The sequence below is a fragment of the Antechinus flavipes genome, chromosome 2, assembly GCF_016432865.1.
Source record: "Antechinus flavipes isolate AdamAnt ecotype Samford, QLD, Australia chromosome 2, AdamAnt_v2, whole genome shotgun sequence".
Classification (NCBI taxonomy): Eukaryota; Metazoa; Chordata; class Mammalia; order Dasyuromorphia; family Dasyuridae; genus Antechinus; species Antechinus flavipes.
In genome coordinates, this window is record NC_067399.1 from 41,418,483 (window position 1) to 41,440,923 (window position 22,441).

Below are 22,441 nucleotides of genomic sequence, written 5' to 3' on the forward strand. Positions count from 1 at the left end.
GTGGGGGGCGTGCCCGGGAGGGGCTTCCACCTCCAGGAGTTTCCTGTGGCGGGGCGGAGCACGTCGGGCTTGGCTTCCCCGCGGTTGCCCCGGACGACCGTCTCCGCCAATCAGAGCGCGGCTTGCTGGGCTATGGGCGCGGCCCACGGTTGCCCCGGGCAACTCCAAGCAACAGCTCGGGGAGAGCGGACGCCGGGCCAGGCAGCGGAGCGGCGGGGCTGTGGGGAGCGAAGCGGGGACCCTGCGCGCCCCCTGCCCCGGCCAGACGCCCCCGCCGGCCCCGGAACTTCACGCCCGCTGCGGCTTGTGAGTGCAGGTTACTGAAGGGTCGGGGGCTGGGGGGTCCGGGCTGAGAGATGGGCATGCGGCCCCGGAGCCGGCGGGGGCGGGGGCGACGGGCCGGGGTCTGCCGGGCTTCTCCGCGACCCGGGGCGTGTGCGCGCGGGTGTGCAACCTGCCTCCCTTCCACCCTACCCCCTTATTACTGAGTTCTTGACCCTCTCTTTCTGCGCTTAGCATTGCTTTGGGGAGGTGCGGTGGGGGTCTGCAGACCACCCCACGCGGCCCGTGGGCCCCTGGAACCCGGAGCGGGGCGAGAGCAAGGCTGCAGGCTCCTGGAGGGCAGGCCCTGAGGGCCTGGGGCAGAATTCACGCCCTGCCCCTTCTTAATAGCTTCCATTTACATGTTGCTTATTACACACCAAGTGCCTTATTAACTCATTCATTCCTCAGAATTCTGGTTCTAGAAGCTGTTATTATCCCCCTTTCACAGATGGGGAAACTGAGGCAAAGTGACTAGTCCAGGATCAGTTCTATGCCCGGCAGGGGCAGAACTCCAGGGCCAAGTTCAGCCTCAGATGCGTCCTAACTGTGGGATCCTGGACAAGTCGCTCACCTTCTTTGCCTTTTTGAATCCTGTATTGTTAAACCTTAAAGTTTGCAAAGTACTTGACAGTATTATCTCATTTATCCTCACAACTACTGTCTGTGGGACAGAGGTGCTATCACACTCCATTTCACAAGTGGGGAAACTGAGGCAAACTGAGTTTAGATGAGTTGGGTTTCAAGGTCATTAGTGTCTGAGGCTAGATTTGAGTTCACAGCCTCAGCCCGGCCATCTTTACGTTTTTTAGTGACAAGGGTGAAGGCACAGATTGTACGGTTACCAAGGCGATGTCACCGTCGCTGTGAGGGGTGGCTAACAGACTGTGGGATGCCCAGGACTCGAGAAGCTGTGGCAGCCCAGAATGAGGGGCACCACCTGTGCGCTGTGATGGAGAGACCAGAGGAGTCTGTCTCAGGATTGGAAAACAGTAATAAGCGCGCAAATAATAATGGTGACACAGGCAGGGCTCTGGTGATGGGAGAGCTCTGTAACAGAGCCACGCATGAGAAGACCCTGTTGTTTAATTGTTTGACACCCTTTGTGGTCTCATTTGGAGTTTTCTTGGCCAAGATTCTGGGGCGCTCTGCCATTTTCTTCTCCTGCTCATTTGACAGGGGAGGAAAGCGAGGCAATGACTTGCTCAGGATATTCTGCTACTAAGTGTCTGAGGCTAGATTTGAATTCAGGAAGATTTAGTTTTCCTATCTCCAGGCCTGGTGTTCTATCCACTCTGCCATCTAATTCTGGAGAACAATTTAGAAGTAGGCTCAAAGATGGATAAAATTGCTCATACTACTTGATGCATCAATACCACTGGTAGGCCTGTATCCCAAAGAGGTCAATGAAAAAGGAAAAGGACTTATATATGCGCATACAAAAATATTTATAGCAGTTCTTTTTGTGGTGGCAAAGACTTGGAAGCTGAGAGGCTGTCCATCAACTGGGGCAGGGTTGAGTAAGTTGTGGTCCATTTTTGTGATGGAATACTCCTGTGCTATATAAGATCCAACAAGTAGGCTGGTTTCAGAAAAAGTGGAAAGACTTACATGAACTGATGCAAAATGAAGTGAGAATATTATACACAATAACAGTAATATTGTAAGAGTGATCAATTGTGAATGAGTTATCGTTCTCAACAATAAAATGGTCCAAGACAATTCAGATTTATGATGAAAAATGCTATCCATCTCCAGAGAAAACTGATGGGATCTGAATGCAGATTGAAGCATATTTTAAAAAAATGTTCTTTATTTTTTCCTTCTGTTTTCCTTTGCAATATGGCTAATATGAAAATGAAGCATATTTTTAAAAATGTTCTTTATTTTTTTCCTCTGTGTTTTCTTTTGCAACATGGCTAATATGAAAATGTTTTGCGTGTCTGCACATGTATAATTTAAATAAATTTGTTTGCCTTTCAAGAGAAGAGGGAAGGGAGAAGAAGGAGAGAGGGAAAGAATTATTGAACTTAAAAAAAAACCTGAATGTTAAATATTTTTTGTTTACATGTAATTTTTAAAAAAAATAGTTATTTTTAAAAGAAGAGAGAGTGATTTGAAGTTAGGATGAGGACCTGAACTAGAGCAGAAACAGTGTGATTGGAAAGAAGGATGGATGTGAAAGATGTAAGACTGGTCAATCAATATGATATTAGAGTACAGGAGAGGAATCAAGATGTCCCTTAAGGTCATACATCTGGGTGACCAGAAGGATCATGATGCTGTCTAAAGAAATATGGAAGTTGGAAGAAGGATAGGTTTTGGGGAAATATAATGAGTTCGGTTTTTTAACATGTGAATTTATGATGCCCTATAGGAATCTAATGGAAATTTCAATCACACAGTTGAAAATGCAATACTAGAGTACAGGAAAGATACAGGCTAGGCATATAGATCAGAGCATTGTCTGCAAAGAGATGATAAATGAACCCATGGGACAGATGAGGCGATAAGAATCTAAAAGTAGAAGAGAAGGGGAGCAGGACAGCCTTGTGGGATGTCCTCCCCACTTAATTTAGAGAAAAGAGGATGATGATGACTCAGCTAAGAAGGAAGAGGAGGAGGAGAACTCAGAGTAGAATCCAGAAGCCAAGCCAGGGGAAAGAGTCTCTGCAGATATTTTGATCATTAGTGTCAGATCAAGAAAGATGAGAACTAAGAAAGCTCATTGCCTTTAGCAGTGAAGATTTCTTTGGCAACAGACTGACAATTGAGTGGGAGGTGAAGAATTGGAGGCAAATAGTGAAGGTAATTCTTTATGGAAATTTGGCTTTGAGAAGCAATGGAACCATAAGTGCTAGGTTGGCTTGATGGCAAGGTCAAGTAGAGTGTTCCAAGAATGGAAGAGTGCTGGGCTCATAGGAAAGGGAGTCGGGCTATTGATCAAGGGCAGATGGGACTTGGCAAAAGTTTGCTCTTGAAGAGTAGAGAAGAGGTTATAGGAGAGAAAGGAAAAAGTGGAATGATGCTTGTGGAGCCTGACCCTAGGAAGGACAAAAATGTCTCTGAGCAGTTGGGATCAGCATAATTGGTAGGAAACCAGGTTGACCTGGTCCTATGACTTAAAGAAAGCATATGATGGGGTAAGCTAGGGCTGGTTTGATAAAATATGAATGACAATAGATTAAGTGTCTGGTTAATGTGTGGTTGAGCTAGTGAAGCATGGGGTCACAACTGCAAAGGGAGAGAAAATAGAGAGGGAAGGCCAGAACAAAAGTAATGGGTTGGGAAGTGAGAAGGAATGCAGAATTTTTTTTGGGGGGAGGGCTCATCGAGACTAAAAATTAGGTTTGGGAGGTTTGTATCAGAAAAAAAGATTGAAGGATAAGTGATGGTGGTAAAACTGTTGAACAATGTATTGGTTTGTATTCTAGCAATGGAGAAAATAATAGGCTTGTCATCTAGATGGACAGTGATCTTATAAAGATCATTGATTTTAATAGTATTGTGGGAGATTTAACGATTATATACTGGAGACTTGAGGAACACAATCAAATTTTGGAATATAGTAGGATATAGGCAGTATTACAATTATATTCATGAATATAGGATTTCATTTATATGAATATATTCTCTTACAATGCAGATGTCAATTCATTCCTACTTGACCGTTCTCTTTTACTCTTGTCGGGCTCTTCCTATCAGGTAGTTATAAGTAGTTCTCCTGATGTTCTGGAAATTGCTTTTCCTTTTTCTTGACATTAGGAGCATGCCATCAGAGCATGTGGTTTCCATTGGACATGTGACAGCTTATATTTGTCCATTCATATGCTTTCTTAATCATTTTCTTTATACTACTTCATAATTTTTTTTTTTTGGTAATATGTTGTCACCTGCTCATGTGTCTTCACTACCATTTAAGCGATCCTTAATTTCAGTTCATTGAAGAATGTAGTAATCCATTACTCACTATCTTATGAAAGTGCTAAAAGAATATTGATTTAAATATCTAGATCTTTTTTTCAGGGAAAAGTTTAGAGTCATTAAAATAATTTTATAGTTTCCCAAGGGTAATTCAAACTTCCTCCTCCATCTTTCTATTAATTTCATTTTTGAGAACCAATTAATTGTTTACTTGCAGTGTTCTTCCATGACAAATATGCCAATGAGTGAACTCTTGTAGTTTTTATATTATTCATATCAATTCCTACTTAGATACCTTATTGTAGCTTGGAACTGACCTTAGAGTGTAAGTTTTGGTGGATTCTATCATATCAGAAAGGCTTCAAATATATCAAGAGCAAAACCTAGCCAAATACAGAGAAACTCCAGTGGATTGGATACTTGGTGATGAATTCTTTGGCTTTTGCAATAGATAAGCAATTCTGTCTTGTAGAGATCCTAGCTTCCTTCAAAGCCTTCCCTGATTACCATAATTACTGGGACTCAATCACAGAATTTCAGAGTTGAAAGGCAAATCAGGAACAATCAAATTCAACCAATACCTTCAAAACAACCTCTAGTACAAGGTTTCTGCTTCTATGATGGCAGTGAGAGTGGGGGGGGGGGGGGGAGGGAGAGAGAGAGAGAGAGAGAGAGAGAGAGAGAAAGTAACTGAAAATTGTAGTATTAACTTTGCTGCTGTGAGATCTTGTACAGTGATTCAATGAATTTACCACTGGAGATACTGAATTTTTAAAATCTTGACATTATCATCATACATGAAGCCAGAAAACAGAAGGAAGTTCTGAATAGATTGCCCATGAGAGGAAAAATTGTTGCCGAAGTTGGTTTTATTGTGATTGCAAAAGTATTAAAACACATTATTTTTGTGGACCAATTGATCATCTCAGATTTTAGTACTCATCATGAGCATTTGATAAAAAAAAAAAAATCAGTGCATATAATTTCATTTTATATGCTGACATCTGTTGCAGAAGAGTAAAGAGAGAAATCCTTCAAATTAAATCAACATATACTTTAATGCTAGTGACAACTGGTGAAGTTGGCAGTTGATATGTCAGAAAATATGATTCAGAAATCCTCTAAGTCATTAATAAGTAGAGAAATGCAAATTAAAACTCTTATATATCATCTTGTATTTAGATTTGTGAAGATGGAAAAAAAAAGAAAAAAGATAAATGCTAGAGGGAATGTGAGAAAATAGCCAGACTATTGCATTATTTCTAGAGCTGTGAACTAGTATATCCATTTTGGAAAATAATTTAGAATATACCACCCAAATTATTAAACTATATATGCCTTTAACCTTGCCATGTTGCTGTTAGGGTTGAACCACCAAAGAGATCAAAGAAAAAATTAAAGGATCCATACATAAAAAATTTTTTATGGCAGCTCTTTTTGTAGTAGCAAAGAATTGGAAACTGAAGGGATACTCATCAATTAGGGAATGGTTGAACAAATTAAGATATATGAATATAATAGAATACTATTGTATTGTATTTCGGAAAAAAAGATGTAAGGAAGACTTGTATTAGCTGATCCAAAATGAAATGATCAGAATCAGGAAAACCATTTGCATATTAACAATATAGTAAAGATAATCAACTTTGAAAGATTTAGCAATTCTGATCAATACAATGACCAACCACAATTCCAAAGGACTCATGAAGAAACATACTATGGACCTCTAGATAAGCAGCTGATAAAACTCAGATGCCTATATTCTCCTCTTTTGTTTTATTTATTTTCTGGACATGACTATTGTGGAAATTTGTTTTGTATAACAGTACATATTTGTAATAGGTTTTGTTTTTCTTTCCTTCTTAATGGTTGGGGAGGGGAGGAATCATTTGGAACTGAAAATAAAATAAAATTGGATTTCAAATAAGAAAAAAATATGATCAGGAATAAGGAAGAGACAGGCCAAAAACTTGTAGACCACAAAGAACTTCCACATGATGAATACTGACTCTGATGGTGGAATCAGAGATTCTGAACACAGGGGGTTCTCATGGTAAACATTTAATAACATTTAAAGAGATGGATATGATTACATTTTTGACAGATTGGAAGTGACTTATTACTGATAGGTAAGTCATTTCTTTCTGTATTCTTGCTAGAATAAAAATAAAAATTAATACAAAACTGGGAGAAAGAATGAAAATGAGAAGAGAGTTGGCTTATAATTAAAATGACTCCAATTTGACTTATTTAATAGGATATTGATACCAAAAATGGTGAATGGATAAAGAACAAGACATAGAAACCAATTACAATAGTTATTTTTAGAAGTTAATTGATACAAATCAATGACCAAAATTAGGAAAGCAAAAGAATCTAAAAACTGCCTTAGTTAGCAAACATTTGACTAAATTGTCAAGCAAAGAGAGATGCAGCAACCAAGGGCAACATACTTCAGAATATAAACACATTTATAAAACCTTACATAGAGGGATGCTGGCAGAATTTTCAATATTTACTTAGAAAATAGAAGTACTGGAGAGGAAAAGAACAGTTTCAACTTTATGAGGACTCAACTAAACAGTTAAACTTTAGGGAGGTTAATAAATTATGGAAAAGATTTGTAAAGATTTTTTACATAAAAAACTTATAACTATCAAGAATAGGGGTGCTACTATATTTAGGTCACTATAGACTCAGATTGCTTATTAAAAAAGTGGCATTGAAAAAAACAAAGGTGATAGAAACCTATGAACTAGGAATTTTGTGCTCACAGTAGCAGTTTTGAGGGTATTGAGGGATCTGGCATCTGAAGGAGAGGAAAATAATAGTTATAGGGAAAAATTCATATCACATTATTACAAAAATGATCAGGAAAATAATAACTATTGAGCCATCTTACTACATTTCTATGTACACAAAATTATGATGAGAATAATTGACACACAGTTAAGGATGTCTTTGTTGAGGCATCAAAAGAAACCTTTTTGGCAAGAAGTAATAGCCATTCAAAAAAGTATTAAGTACCTATTATGTGCCAAGCATTGAAAAGCAAAAAGGTGATCCATGTCCTCAAAGAGCTCACAGTCTAGTAGGGGAGATCACACATGAGCAATTATGTACAAAATGGAGGAAGTGTCAATTGGAGATAATCAGTAGAGGGAAAGCATAACAAGGAACTGGGAGGAAGCGGGAAAGGCTTCTTGTGAAAAGGGACTCCAAGGGAGAGAAGCATGGAAAGGTAGGAAGGGACCAGATTATGAAGAGCTTTGAATGGCGCACAGAAGATTTTACTTTGAATCTGGAGGTGAAAGGGAGTCATTGGAGTTTATTGGGTGGGGAAGGTGTGATATGGTCATAAGTGAACTTTAGGAAGCTGAATGAAGGATGGACTAAACTGGAGAGAGATTTGGGGCAGAGAGAGACCAACCGGGGCCTATTGCACTAGTCCAGACATGAGGTGATAAGGGCCTGGATCAGGTGGGCCAGTGGAGATGGGAGTTTAGAAGTTAGGAGAGAGGTTGAGATGCATAAGTCAATATGGGGATGATCCATGGAAGTTGAAATGGTAGCGATGTAGGGGAGAAGAGTCCTGGGGGACATTTATGCTTAGGAATATGGCCTGTCCAAAAATCCAGCAAAGGAAACCTTGGAGTGGTCAGACCGGAGAATTAAGAGGGATGGGGAGCCCCAGGAGAAGCAGAGCACAAGAGGTCAAGGGGGTGAAGGACCAAGAAAAGCCTTTAAATGGTCAGCAAAAAGCCATGACAGGCAGGGATGATAGCAGAGCATTTGACAATCTCTATTCAGAAAACAGAAGCAGTGAGGGGGAAAAATAGCAATGGACTGGAGGGCTGTTAAGGATGAAATGAGATTTTGGGTGATTTTTGAGAGATGTTTTGGTTGAATGATTAGGTAGGAAGCCAGACTGTAGGAAAAGAGAGTTAGAGAAAAGGATGGGGAAGACAGATTAGTCTTCTCAAGGAGTTTTGCCACAAAAGGGAGAAGATATAGGGATGATGACTGGTGGGTTGGATTCAGGGAAAGTTTTGTGGATGGCAAGGGCATGGACATATTTATGGGCCAAAGGGAGCAGCCAGTAGAGAAAGATTAAAGAGGAACAGCAGGGACAAGCTGCTAGAAAAGACGATTTGGAGCGGCATCACTTGGGCAGGCAGAAGGGTTGGCTTTGGCAAAGAGAAGGACGATTTCTTAAGGCTGATGTGGCAGAATTTGAGATGAGATGAAAAGGAAGAAGAGGGATTCTCAAGAAGTGGTTTTCCTAATGAGGAAATATGAGTGTGGGGAGAGAGAAACATAGAGGGCTAAAAAAGATTTGGAAATGCCATTGTGATGACTCAGGTAGGGAAGGGCAACTGTCAGGGCTCAGTTGAAATTAAGTGACATAAATTTGTGGTGGGCCTAGTCAGCACAGTTTTGTGATTTTCTCCATTTTTGCTAAATAGGTTGTGAATACAAGAGTGTAGAATAATCCAAGTCTGAGGCTTTGCAAGATAAGATTGATGATAGGATAAGGATCCAAGGAACTTGGGAGAAGAGGACAGTATGAGATTGGATTGGTTCACCAAGGAATTAAGATGGGGAAGGCCAAAGAACTGAAGGACAGAAGGATTAGACTTCTTGGGGAAAATGAAGACTGGGTTTGGTGTTGAATGGTTAGAAGGAATTCAGAGATCATGAACATGCAAGTGAAACATTTGTGGTTGATGGCAAGATCCAGGGGATATGGCCATTGCTGCATATAGCTGAGGTGGAGTGGAGAAAGAAGTCATGGGAAATGAGTAAGTTGAAAAACTGGGAAGTTAAGGTGTTAGAAGAAATATCAATATGTAAGTGAAAGTCTTTTACTATGAGGGCAGGAGCTGGGGACACTGAACTCATTGAAGAAAAAAAGAGGAATGTTCTCATGGTCAGTGGATAAAGCTACCAGAACTGTGAGTAGGTGGTAGCTATGGAGTGATTGAACCTCAAAGGAGAAGGAGTGACTGAGAGATGGTGAAATGTTCTCATGGTCAGTGTATAATAGATTCTAGAACTGTGAGGAGGTGGTAGCTACGGAGTGATTGAACCTCAAAGGAGAAGGAGTGACTGAGAGATGGTGAGAGCTTGGATGTGGAAGAGAGTTTCTAACTCTCCCAGGGAGTGAGTGAAAGCACCAACAGTGCTGGAGAGTGGGGCTAGGATGGATGGCCTTGGGTCATCAGGACAGAACCAAGTCTCCATGACAGCCAAGAGATATGGGAAAGGGAAAGACTGAAGATGGAAATTTGAAACAGTAGGCCACATCTTTACCATCATAAGACCAACTGAAAAGGTTAGGTGACAATGCATTTACTTTTTTATTAACTGAAAAAGAGCATTTGAGGCAGCAGAGCAAAATGCTGTTTTCAAGGCTGTGTCTTGTATATATGCCAAAATTGTATTTGTTTTCCTGACAGTGATAACAGCAGAAATAACCTTATTTGGTGGCCATTGGATTGTTTACATGAAGCTAGACATGATGGAGGTTCACTATAGATGCTCACCTCTGACCTGAGAAATCCCATCCTAGGGATTTGATGAGGGTGATGAGGGATTCCTTATAGATATTGGGATCTTAAAGAGTGTCTTAATTACATGATACTATATTGTGCTGATTACATCATCAAATAATGCATGTGAAAACATCTGCAATAATTTCATTTAAAAAATCTAACTGGGATAGCTAGTTGTTGCAATGGATGGAGCACCAGCCCTGAAGTCAGGAGGACCTGTATTTGAATGTGACTTCAGATACTTAACACTTCCTACTTGTGTGAGGTTGGGCAAGTTGTTAACCCCAATTGCCTCAGCAAAACAAAACAAAACAAAACAAAACAAAACAAACTAGCCAATTTCCTATCCTCTAACTTATTTTTCTGAATTGTAGAATAGACATGAGCCCTGAAATGGTAAGAAGGAGCAGTTAGTTTATTAAATGTCCTGGGTTGTCCTTGGAAGGCCATCCATACATGTATTTGCTTTAATGGTAAAAGGACCCATGAACATAGATCATGAAGCCTTTCATGTCAAGAGTTAATGGTTTTAGGAGCTGCTGCCTGCCATCCTGACCTCCTCCTCCTTTTGTGAACTTACCCCTTTAGTCAGCCTGGAATCCAGGCAGACTTTTGTTGTTGAAGGCAATCAGGAAAACCAGGAGTTGAGGAGGTAGAACATTCACAGGAAAGGAAGGTGTTGTATGTAAGGGAGAATAAATAGGCTTGTGTCAATGTAGACTCTGGGAGAAGGAGAGAGGAGCAGGAGGCATTCCTGAACCAGAGGGATTTCTCTCTAATCCCAGAGAAAATCGGGAACCCCTGGAGTCTGATGAATAGGGATGTGGAAAGGGAGTGACATGGTTAGACATCCATTTTCGAAAGTCACTTTGGCCATTGTGTGGAGCGTGACTAGAGTATAGAGGAGACTCTTGAGACTAGAGCACCTGAGGCAGTAGGAGCCTTCAAGTTGCCTGCAGTCTGTGAACTTGGAAAGGAGGAGTTATATAGGAGGAGTTTTTCAAATTATGATTGCAGTCCAAGTTAAAGAACTGGACTTGAATCAGTGATCCATTGAATCAAATATATTGTAGTGATTGCTTGTTTTTATGATAAATAATCCTTCCAAGTTTTCCTCGTTGGTTTGGGAAAAATTAAAATGTGTAATTAAAACAAATTTCAAAGTTAACCTATTTATATTCAGATCCCAAACTATTAATAATACATGTAGCTTTTAATAATAACATTGTGGTAAACATATTTCCAAACCAAAAAGGCAGAAATTTGTGTTCATGAAAGCCAAAAATGACATCATTGCAAATACTGAAAAGTTTCCTGGGTAATTAATGATGAGGGATGCATAGTAAATTCATCCTCTAAGATTTAGTTAGGAAATGGAAAGAGAAGAACTTTTTTATTTCATTTCTATTGATATCTGATCCATGTCACTGTCAGAAAGAATTGAAGTTTAATAAAAAGGAATAACAGGGGGATGTAATCTAAGAACCCTTAATTAATAACCTCAGCTCCACCAGACTAAGCTTCTATAATAAATTGTAGGCTGACAGTAGCTAAATTATAAAATATTATAGAGCAGTGAAAAGGCAATGTACTATTTCCCAACATGGCTAGGTTAGGTTAAAACAACCGACTCTTAGTGATAGAGGAAAATGAGGGTAGTATTTGAATTTCTGTAGCCGTTCATCATTTTTTTTTTTTTTTGTTTTATACTACTGTTTGTATTTGCAATTACACAGATGGTTCCTAAGAAGATAATGTGTTCTTAGTAATTAAAACCCATTGGAAGCAACTTCCCTTCCCTAACGCCCAATTATATTGAATAGGATTTTGAAACACTGAGTCCTTCAGAGGAAAGGTGCTATGCAAACCCCAAAGCATTATTGTTATTATATACTGCTTTCTATACCATTCACTCTACACTCTACAACTTAGCCCCTGCCGAATGGTCAGCTGGCTAAAAACTACGCCAGAACAGGCCTTTTTCCACACACATTTCTGTTCCCTTTTGTCTCACATCTTGTTCTTGCCACAAAAAAGCTATGGGACTAGATGGGCTCAAGCCAGATCATTTTGAACTTTTTGTGCAAGTTATGATAGCTGGAATATAGACGTACCATCTCTTCCTAAGTCCAGGGACAACACCATGGACATTCTGAAGAGTATCGGAGAATGTGTCTCATTTATCTTGCCTTGCATATGTATAATGTCTTGTATAATAATGTACAATTCTTTTAAAATTAGGCATTATTTATTTGAGTAATAGTCTTATTGACTCTTACTTACATCTGTTTTCTCTGATAAGTTTTCAGCACATAAAACTCATGTCAGCAGTTTTGCACGGGTTGCAATGAAATGTTTCACATTTTCTAGACTAGAAAATGACTTTAAGGTCTAATGAGACCCCTGAAAAATCAATCTAATCCCCTTGCTAAAAAATTCACTGGAGGACTTATTCGGCAAAGCTCTAAGGATAAAAATGGTTCTTCCTGAAAGAGGTTCATATTGAAGTTCTGGGCCACCATGCAGTAAAGGCTCAGAAGAGTTAATGTCATGTCTTCCCCATGGAACTCAGTTTAATTCAGTAAGTATTTAAGAAGTGCTTACTTTGTGCCAGGCACCAGGTGAGCACCCCAGGGCAGGGCGTTGCAGTGTCTAGGAGTACTGGACTTGGGAGTTAGTGAGCCCGGGGTTCAGAGGCTGCTTCAGACCTTGACATGATTCTGGGTGACTCACTTTGCACCCCTATGTCTCTCTGAGGATTGGGGCTGACGGTCACCCTAAATCCACAAACCTACACTGGATGTAGAGCATCCCAGAGAGAAGTGAAATGAGGCAGTTTCAGCCCTCAAGCCATGCAGATTACTGATCAGGGTGTGCCCAGATAATTAAGGACTGGGTTAGTGGGATGGAGAGACTTTGCCAAATACTGGGGGTCCGATGAGGCTTTCCAGAGGAGGTGGTGACACTGAGGGGAGGAGGGGGCAGAGAAACCAGAGATGGAGAAGGGGGTTCAGGGGACAGCCAGGTCGTGCCCCTGGGTCACTCCCTGCCAGAGAGACCCGTTGTGCCTGAACCCCTCAAGAAGTGGGTCCTCTGCAAGCAGATAAGTGATGGACTCAAGCTCCCAAGCTCGCTTCTCGAGTTTCTAGGTACAATTTCTCTTTCGCACCCACAAGCAAGTGGTTATTTGCCAGTGCAATTAACCATCTGTACCTTATTATGAGGGCGCAGCTGCCTAATTATGCTCAGAGGCATAGACCAGCAGGTTAAATTACTTATCTTCACAAAACCTTTATTTGTGGCTGGGGACACTGCCCTCTACAAATGAGTCCCTAAATTTAACCAGTTCGGTCTTGGATCACTAATCCCTAGCCTTCTCTCCCCCCCCCCCCCCAAGGACCTGAAGTGAACATAAATATATGGAGTTGTTATTCTCACAGCAAGGATGACTCATCAAGGAATTAGTAAAAGGTGAATAATTGAGAATATTGGGTCAGACCTGCTTGTTATTAATTAAGGACAGATTGAGAACCAAACTTATTTCAAATTGTTCTTGGCCTATTTTGGAAAGATGGTATATCTTCCTTTCTGTACATCTATTTTTGGCCATTTTTAAATTTCCTAATACTAATTTTAACTAAATTTGAAAGTAACAGACTTAACAACAATAGGTACACATGGTATGTCTTTTGATACCCAGCATGTTTGAATTGACATCTATGAATGACTTTTGTGATTTGTAAGACTGAAAATGGTTTTCTAAATAATAATTCTAAAGTTCCCTACTCATGACTTATCCTGATGACTCCTCATGGAGTGATTACCTAAGGATCAATTTAGCTGCATTTGGACTTGATCATCCCTAGGTTAAATCAATCCAACAAGCAATTACATCCTACTATGTGCCTGGCACTCTGTACTAAGCACTGAGAATACAAAGAAAGGCAAAAACAGTTCTAGTTATTCTTGAAGACTGCTTACTAAGTTATAGAAGTGTTGTGATTTCTGCTGGCATCAATGTTAATGAAATCATAGATCCTTGAAGAAATCAGAGGGAAAGGAAAGGGATGGGGAAAGCATTTATTAAGGACCTAGTATGTGCCAGACACTATGTTAAAAATATCTCATTTGTGTCCTGGAAGATGGGTGCTATTATTACATTTGTATTCTAATCTCATGAGATCCTTATATTAAATGCCCTGGGAAATAGATGCTATTACTATCCCCATTTTGCAGTTGAGAAAACTTTGGCAGACAGGGGGAAGTAACTTGTTGAGGGTCCTATAGCAAGTCAGTGTCTGAGGCTAGATTTGAACTCACCTTTCCAACTCCAAGTCCAGAGCTCTATCTACCAAGCCACCTAACAGCTCCTGAATTTACAGAGTGGAGTCAAACCTAAAGGAGGATCGCTGCATACGAACTTAGAAAACCATTCATTAACAACATTTACATCCTATTCTATTTTTACTTATTTTGCTGATATTTCCCAATTACATTTTAGTCTGGTTTGGGTTGTACAACAGAAGTATTTGTGTTAGACACCTTTGTTTTGTATGTATTACTTTGGGAAAATAATTTTTGAGGGGAAAATCTTTGTGAAATCCAAAATAAATCAATCATATGACAGTAATTCTTTTTTTAAAAATTAGGCATTATTTGCTTGATGATGTAATCAGCACAATATAATATCATGCAATTAAGACACTCTTTAAGATCCCAGTATCTATAAGGAATCCCTTATCACCCTCTATTCTAGGATGGGATTTCTCAGGTCAGAGGTGAGCATCTATAGTGAACCTCCATCATGTCTAGCTTCATGTAAACAATCCAATGGCCAAAGGTCTTATTGACCCTTACTTACATCTGTTTTCCTTGATATATTTTCTTCTTATGAAGCTTCCTTTAGTTGATTAACTTCCCTGAAACTGTGGGAATTTAAAAAATTAGATAGAAGGGGAATCATTTGATTCTCAAAACCAACCCTGGAGAGAGGTACTATCTATCAAATGCAGTTATTATGTTATCCTATTAAGAACTTTGGTCTTTGGCATGGGATAAAGAAATCCTAGCATCAGCTCTGCCATTAACAGTGGATGACTTCAGTCTAGCCTGCACAAGCCTGTGGGAGTGGGCTAGGCGCTCTCCAAGGTACCTCCCAGCCCTGACATTGTAGGATTTCTTTAAGAATTCCTATTTGGGAATCAATTGTGTTGTTGATGATATTGGAGGGGTGGGAACACAGATAATTTACTGAGTTGCATTAGACATTGATCTGGCTCGGCCATGTATTATTTATTAAATCATTTTTCTGTTTTGAATAGTTTCTATTAAAGCAACTCCCCAGGAATTTCCCTGGCAGTACTCGCCACTCCGATAATGGAAAGAAGAAAAATTGCTGTGTTATGTGCCAGGATATTCAAGTGTATTGCGTTGCAACCCTTCCCGCTCTCCTTTCTCTTCCTTCCCCAAATGTTCTTGCATCAGATTTGTGATTGCATTGGTTCAGAAGACTTCCAGGGAGAAAACTTCCTGACCTATTCAAGTCCGCACCTGCTTGCTCATCACCTAGTGCTGTCTCTAGAGAGAGAAGTGATGAGTGACTTTATCAAAGCCTGGCAGCCAGAATGTGCTAGAAGTGTAATTGAAATCCAGGTCTTCTGACTTCTCAGATTGCTCTAATAGTTGTTTATCATCTTCCATTGGTTTTGATTGCTGCTTTTAGTTATAAAAGCCATGTGATAGAAAGTAAAATAATTACATTTGACATTTTAGATAAAAGAGCATTGTAGCATTAAATCATAGCCACTAGTGAGGATGCAAAGCTCTAAAAACAGGATTGAAAATATACCTGAGAGTCTTTAGCTTTTGTGAATTGTGGCCCCCTAAAGGCTGGGTATAGATTGAGATTCATGGCCCTTTATACTACTACTGCTGATTAAAATTTTGTGAAAGATCCATGCAATTAAATTGAGTAAGTATTTATTAAGCTTCTATTTTGTGCTGAGACCAGTGCTAAACTCTAGGAGACACAAGGATGAAAACTACATGGACCCTGCCCTCAATAGCATACAGTTTAGAGGGGGATGCAGTTCAAATGATACAGCATGGGATATATTAAGTGCCATGTGGTGATGGAGGGCACCTTTGTGAAGAGTCCAAAAAATACTGGGACTTGGGCAAAGAGGGTTTGGGTGCCCAACTAGCTTTATTATTGAGTTGCTAAACATTTTTCCTTTATTTAGGCCTTGTTTTAAGGGATTTCTGTTGGATGTACAGGGTCAACAAACTGAAAATTTTTAAGAATAAGTATCTTTAAGTAGTTCTTATTTTAACTTCATGAGAAGAGCCAGTTAAATTCAGAAATTGTTCTAGGAAGGATATCTTCCTATAACCCCATTTTTACCCTAAACTTATTTGTAGATTCACAGGCTGAAGATTTAAACATAACTCATGTGTTAGCAGCTCTCCCATGACATAAAGAAGCTCTGTTAAACTTGAGGGAATAGCTCACATTTCTGGCTCATTGCCCACACTCAGACAAGGTTACAAAATCTAAAGAAGTAAAGATTTGTGTCAGCTAAACCAATAGAACACAGATGGGAATACCAAAATAACAATGCTCACTTGTGAATCACTCTTCCCTTATGTAGCTTTAGTCACAAAGTAGCTCTAACTAGGATGAACAAATGAATAAACATTTATTAAACTATTACTGTGTACCAGGCTTTGTAATAAGCACAGACTCTGTCCTCAAGAAGCTCACTTTCTAATAGGGGAAAACAATATATAGGAAAGAACAGTATATGTCACGTAAGCCATTGTTGGAAGCAGATGGGGGAGCAACTTCTTCACCTGGTGAAGAAGCATAATGAGTCCTTTGTGTAAAAATGGGCTAAAGCTTCCTTGTCAGAAGCAGGGCTAGAAGTCTGAATTGGGAGAAGGGGTAGGACAAAGTGGATTGGGACTTCCATGGGGAGGCAAAGGGGGAGGAAGGGAAGAGAGAGAGAGAGAGAGAGAGAGAGAGAGAGAGAGAGAGAGAGAGAGAGAGAGAGAGAGAGAGAGAGAGAAGGATTTTAAAAGGGAAGAGAAAAAAAATCAGTTCAACAAAACCAAGTCACTGTTGTCTGAGATAGTATATGTAATGTTCCATACCAATAGCTCTTTATCTCTGCAAAGGGGGGAATTTTCTTATTTCTTTCTCAGGGTTAAGCTTGCTTATTGTAATTAAAGAACATTTAATATCACTTTTTCTTCTTTTCCTTTCACATTGTGGCAGATGTCGTATTAAGAGTTTTCCTAGTCCTGATTATTTCATAATGTATCAGCTCATATAAGTCTTCCCATGCTTTGCTGCATACTTCATGTTCATAATTTATTCAAATTAATATCTTTATATTTCATAATTTCTGCTAAGTGTTGCTATGGATAAAACTAAGGAACCCTGATTCGGGAAGAAGCAGTTCAAATCTGGCCTTAGACACTTGATAGTTGCTAGCTGTGTAATCCTGAGCAAGTCATTTAATCTTTGCCTTTCTCATCTGTAAAATGGGGATAATTACAGCACCTACCTTCCACAGTTGTGGGGGGATCAAGAAACAGAACGTAAATTGCTTTGTAAACCTTAAAGGACTATATAAATGCTATTATTATTATTATTATTATCATTACAATAAGTAATAGCCCTACAATTTGTTTAGCCATTCCCAATTAGATAGACATTTACATTGTTTCCAGTTCTTTTCTACCACAAAAAGGTATTTCACTGTAGTTTTCTTTCTGTCATTAACCTTCTTGGCATATATATATACCTAGTGATGGGTTATGGACAAAAAATCTTACTAGTTTTGAGTCATTGCTTCTTTTTAAAAATTGATGAATGTGAAGTAGAACCTTGAAATTGTTTTCCTTTATATTTTTTTTCTACTCTTTTAAAAAAATTATTTTATTTGAACAGAGTAAGAAAAAAATAAAAATAGAAAAGAAATATAAAACAAAATAAAACAAAAGAGAACATTGTCATGGGCCCAGCAGAACAGCAGGGAGGATTCAAAATATATAACAGCAAATTACCAGATCAAGAAAGTATGTGTGTGTATACACATGCGCGCGCGCACGCACACACACACACACACACACAGAAGAATTTATATTTTTCCATCTTTACTGCCTTGTAAATGTCCTTTGGTTCTCTTCTGCACACCTTTTTTACTTTATTCTTTTTTCTCTCTTTCATCCTTCTACTACCTCCAAACAGGCTGCAGTTAAGAAAAGATATATTTATAAATACATAGGTAGATATATACTTACACAGACATACACACAGAGAGACACATAAACATCTTTTCATCCTCCCACCATCCCCAAGCTACAGTTAAGAAAGGATATATTTATGTATACATGTGTAGATGATACATACACACACACCCACTCCCTAACATACACTGGCACATCTTTTCTATCTCTGCTGACACTTTCATTAAATTCTGCTCCATAATTGCCTTGCTATTACTTAACCTTCCCCTCCATGGATCCCTCCCTTGTCTTCTTCCCTCATCCTTTGCTTCCCCATCTGCCCATCCCCTCCTCCCTGTTTCTTTATAGATTTTGGAGGAAGCTATACCCTTCATGGTGTATATGTAGTGTTGCCTATTTGACCCATTCCTGATGTGAGTAGGTTTTCAGAACTATGAGCCCTCCTTCCCCCTCTAAGATCCCTGTGTCTATTCTTCCTCTCCACCTCATTTGTATAACATGATTACTATTCTGGTCACTTTTACCAGCATTAATATGATATAAATTATTTTCTATGCTTTTGATATGTTTTTCTCCTTTGGATACTATATAAATTGATTCCTGAATGTCCTCACTGTTGCATAACTTTTCACGTATCTTCCCTTTGTATTCTTAATTTTAGATGCTTTCTTTGTTTTTATTCTCATTGGTATCATTTTTATCTCTTCAATATTCTATTTATTTTATCTCTTCTACATCTATATCTAATACTACCACATCCAAGTTCAGTTGTGGTAGAAAAGTGTTACTGCTCAGTTGGAGCTGTTCTAGAACTTTTCTACTCTTCTTCCCATACCCTTCTCTCCAGCTAGGTATATTGCTGGTGAAGGGACATCCCTTTTCCAATTCTCTAATGGGTGGCCAATCCACATGCTCATATGCTGCATTAATTTTTAAAAATTTCTTTAAATATTTTCCAATTACATACAAATTTTAAAAACACTTTTGAAAATACTGAATTTTAAAATTCCTTCATTCTTCTCTTTTGAAAATTTAGGCAATGTGAAATCATGAAAAATATATTTCCATATTAGTCATGTTATAAACATACACACACACACAAAACTAAAAAAAATATTAAAACTATGCTTCTATCTGCACTCAGAGTCCATCAGGTCTCTTTCTAAAGGGCAATAGCATTTTTCATCATAAATCCTTTGGGATTGTCTTGCTTGGTTAATTGTCTTGATCAGAGTATCTAAGTTTTCCAGAGTTGATCATTATCATAATATTGTTGATGTTATAGTTGAACTTCGTTTCAATATCGCTGTTATTGTGTACAATGTTTTCCTGGTTTTGCTCACTTCACTTTGCATCACTTTATATAAGACTTCCCAAGTTTTTCTGAAACCATCACTTCTCATTTCTTATGTTAAAACAGTATTTCATCACAAACATATACTGCAGCTTATTCAGTCATTCCCTATTTGATGAGCATCCCCTCAATTTTCAGTCCTTTGCCACCACAAAAAGAGCTACAATAAATATTTTTGTACAAATATATCCTTTTCATTTTTTTCTTGAATCTCTCTGGAAAGTAGAATTTTTTTTTTAATATTTGTGTTAGATTTTATTTTATTTATTTTTATTTTTATTATAGCTTTTTATTTACAAGATATGCATGGGTAATTTTTCAGTATTGATCCTTGCAAAATCTTCTGTTCCAACTTTTCCCCTTCTTCCCCCCACCCCCTCCCCTCAATGGCAGGTAGATCCATACATGTTAAATATGTTAAAGTATATGTTAAATACATTATATGTTTACATATCCGTACAGTTATTTTGCTGCACAAGAAAAATTGGACTGAGACATAAGGTAAAAAATAACCTGAGGAGGAAATAAAAAATGCAAACAGACAAAAACAGAGGGAGTGGAAATGCTATGTTGTGGTCCATACTCATTTCCCATAGTTCTTTCCCTGGCTGTAGCTGGTTCTCTTCATTATTGAACAAGTGGAACTGATTTGGTTCATCTCATTGTTGAAGAGGGCCATGTGCATCAGAATTGATCATCATATAGTATTGTTGTTGAGGTATATAATGACTTCTTGGTTCTGTTCACTTCACTCAGCATCAGTTCGTGTAAGTCTCTCCAGGCCTTTCTAAAGTCATCCTGCTGGTCATTTCTTACAGAACAATAATATGGAAAGTAGAATTGAGAGTGGTGGTATTAGGTCAAAGGGTACACAGAATTTTATAACTCTTTGTCTGTAGTTCCAAACTGTTTTCCAAAGAGGCTGGACCAGTTCACAATTTCACCAACAATGCATTTAGTGTCCCAATTTTTTTTTTTACATCTCCTTCCTTTGGGATAATATATTACACATTTTTCTTTATTTTCATCCTTAAATGCCTTTGTTTAGTTGCCTCTCTCCCAAACTGTCTTTAAACTTATTTTCCTTTTCATTGCTTGTCTCCATTTTATGTGATGATGAGCTTTTATAATAACTTCTAATCTGCTGTTGCACTTGATGGCTATATATATGTATATATATTATTGAAGCTTTTTATTTTCAAAACATATGCAAAGATAATTTTTCAACACTGATCCTTGCAAAACCGTGCATTCCAATATTCTCCTCTTCCTTCATCCCTTCCCCTAGATGGCAAATAATATAATATATGTTAAACATGGTAAAAATAATGACCATGTAGTTTTATTTGGCCAGTATTTCTAGTGGTTCTAGTTAAGCTGTGTTTTAGACTTTTTTGGTCTTCTTTTTCATGGCAATTAGCTTAGATCAGTTAAACATTTTCTAAAAATATTAACATCAATGTTAATATCCATGATCCATTTTTTATTACTAATACCTTGCTTAACAAAGTTCAGGATTGAGTAGCTGCATGAATCATTTTTCATTATTAAAAAAACTGGTTTCCACATTTGATAATCTTTCAGTAAACATTTATTAAGCACCAGTATGTGCCAGATACAATGTTAAGTGCTGGGGATACAAAAAGAGCCCAAAGCAGTCCCTGTCCTTCCATAATTCACAAAGTAATAAGGGAGACAACAAGCAAGCAAATATATACAGGATAAATAGGAAATAATTAAAGGGGGGGGTCGAAATACTAGAACTGAGAGGGGTTGGGAACTCTTCCCTGTTAGATGGGATTAGTGTAATCCTCTCAAAGGATACTTTCCATCTACTCTGTATTTATCTTGTATGTACTGATTTATAGATTGAGTTAAAATAACAGTTGAGAGCAGGGTCTACTTTTGCTTTTTCTTTGTAATCTCAACACTTTGCATAGCACTTTTCCCCATAAGTGCTTAACACATGCTAGTCATTGATTATTAGTTTTTCTTTTAGTAATTTTTTCATCTTTGCTCTAACAAATTGGCAATTGGCAGCCTGACTATACACAGATAGATGATTCAGGGATGATTCTGCTGAATCAGTAATGGGTTATTTCTGGTTCATTAAAATATAATCAATTTCGCTTTTTGTGAAGTAATTTCGCGTTCATCATGTTGATTCTTCATCAGCCCCGGAACTCTGCCATCTCCCCCTGTCCTCTCTGTGTTCTGGGATCCTGTGCTGTCCTGCAGAGGCCATCTGCAGATGAGATTCATATCTCCTGCCTCCTGACCTGACTCTCTCATACTGTACCTTTACTTTCTCTAGCTCTGGACCTCCCAAAACCACTTCCTTCAGCAAAGTTGACCTGGAGTAGCCTATACCTGTTCCCCCTTCCTTGCCACCTGCAACAGACCTTTCTCCAGCCACTGCTGGTTTTCCTAGACTAATTTTTTAATGGTTGGAATCCTCCCTCCCCCTAGTGATTCTCTAAGATGGGCTGTGTTTGTACCAACTTCAACTGCTTGCTTCTTCTCATCTCCCTCAACCATATCCCCCTCCTGATGCACCCTCTTTCCCCCTGCATTCTCTGGAATGCCTACTCCACAATTAATAGCTTGATTTTCTTCTGAAACCTTTTCTTCCTCCTCCAGTCTCCTGGAGCTGACTGAGATCTTCCGCCCTCCTGGGAACATGGTTCCCCATTTGCTCTTTGCCATATTGACTGAACTTTTACTCATATGTCTTGGTTCACTGATCATGGTAAGGGGGGCAGAGTTGGAATATTCCTGGGTTCCCATGGCCAATGGGACTTTATGGTATCCCATAACTACCTTTCCTTTTTGGGGGTTCCTGCTTTTCAAATTAATGACCCATGGACTCCAGTGGACATTCGAGACTATTATCTGGTGAACCCTCTAGACATGATTGTTGTTTTTACCAATGAGCTCCTGGCTCACAATTTTCTCTTCACCCCATGTTAGGAAACTTTTGACACATACATTTCTTTTTTTTGGTGAGTTTAGTGGAATTAAATGACTTGCCATA

General features: G+C 38.8%; 1 protein-coding gene across 2 annotated transcripts in view; it reads left to right on the forward strand.

Annotated features, from left to right (window-relative positions):
* The first annotated feature begins 204 nt into the window (after window positions 1-204).
* The window catches only part of LOC127547655 (hydrocephalus-inducing protein homolog), a 78,817-nt gene continuing 56,580 nt past the window's right edge, over window positions 205-22,441 (forward strand). For both annotated transcript variants that reach the window (XM_051974607.1, XM_051974608.1), the window contains exon 1: window positions 205-306. The gene's annotated coding sequence lies outside the window, so the exon portion shown is untranslated. The remainder of the gene's footprint in view (window positions 307-22,441) is intronic.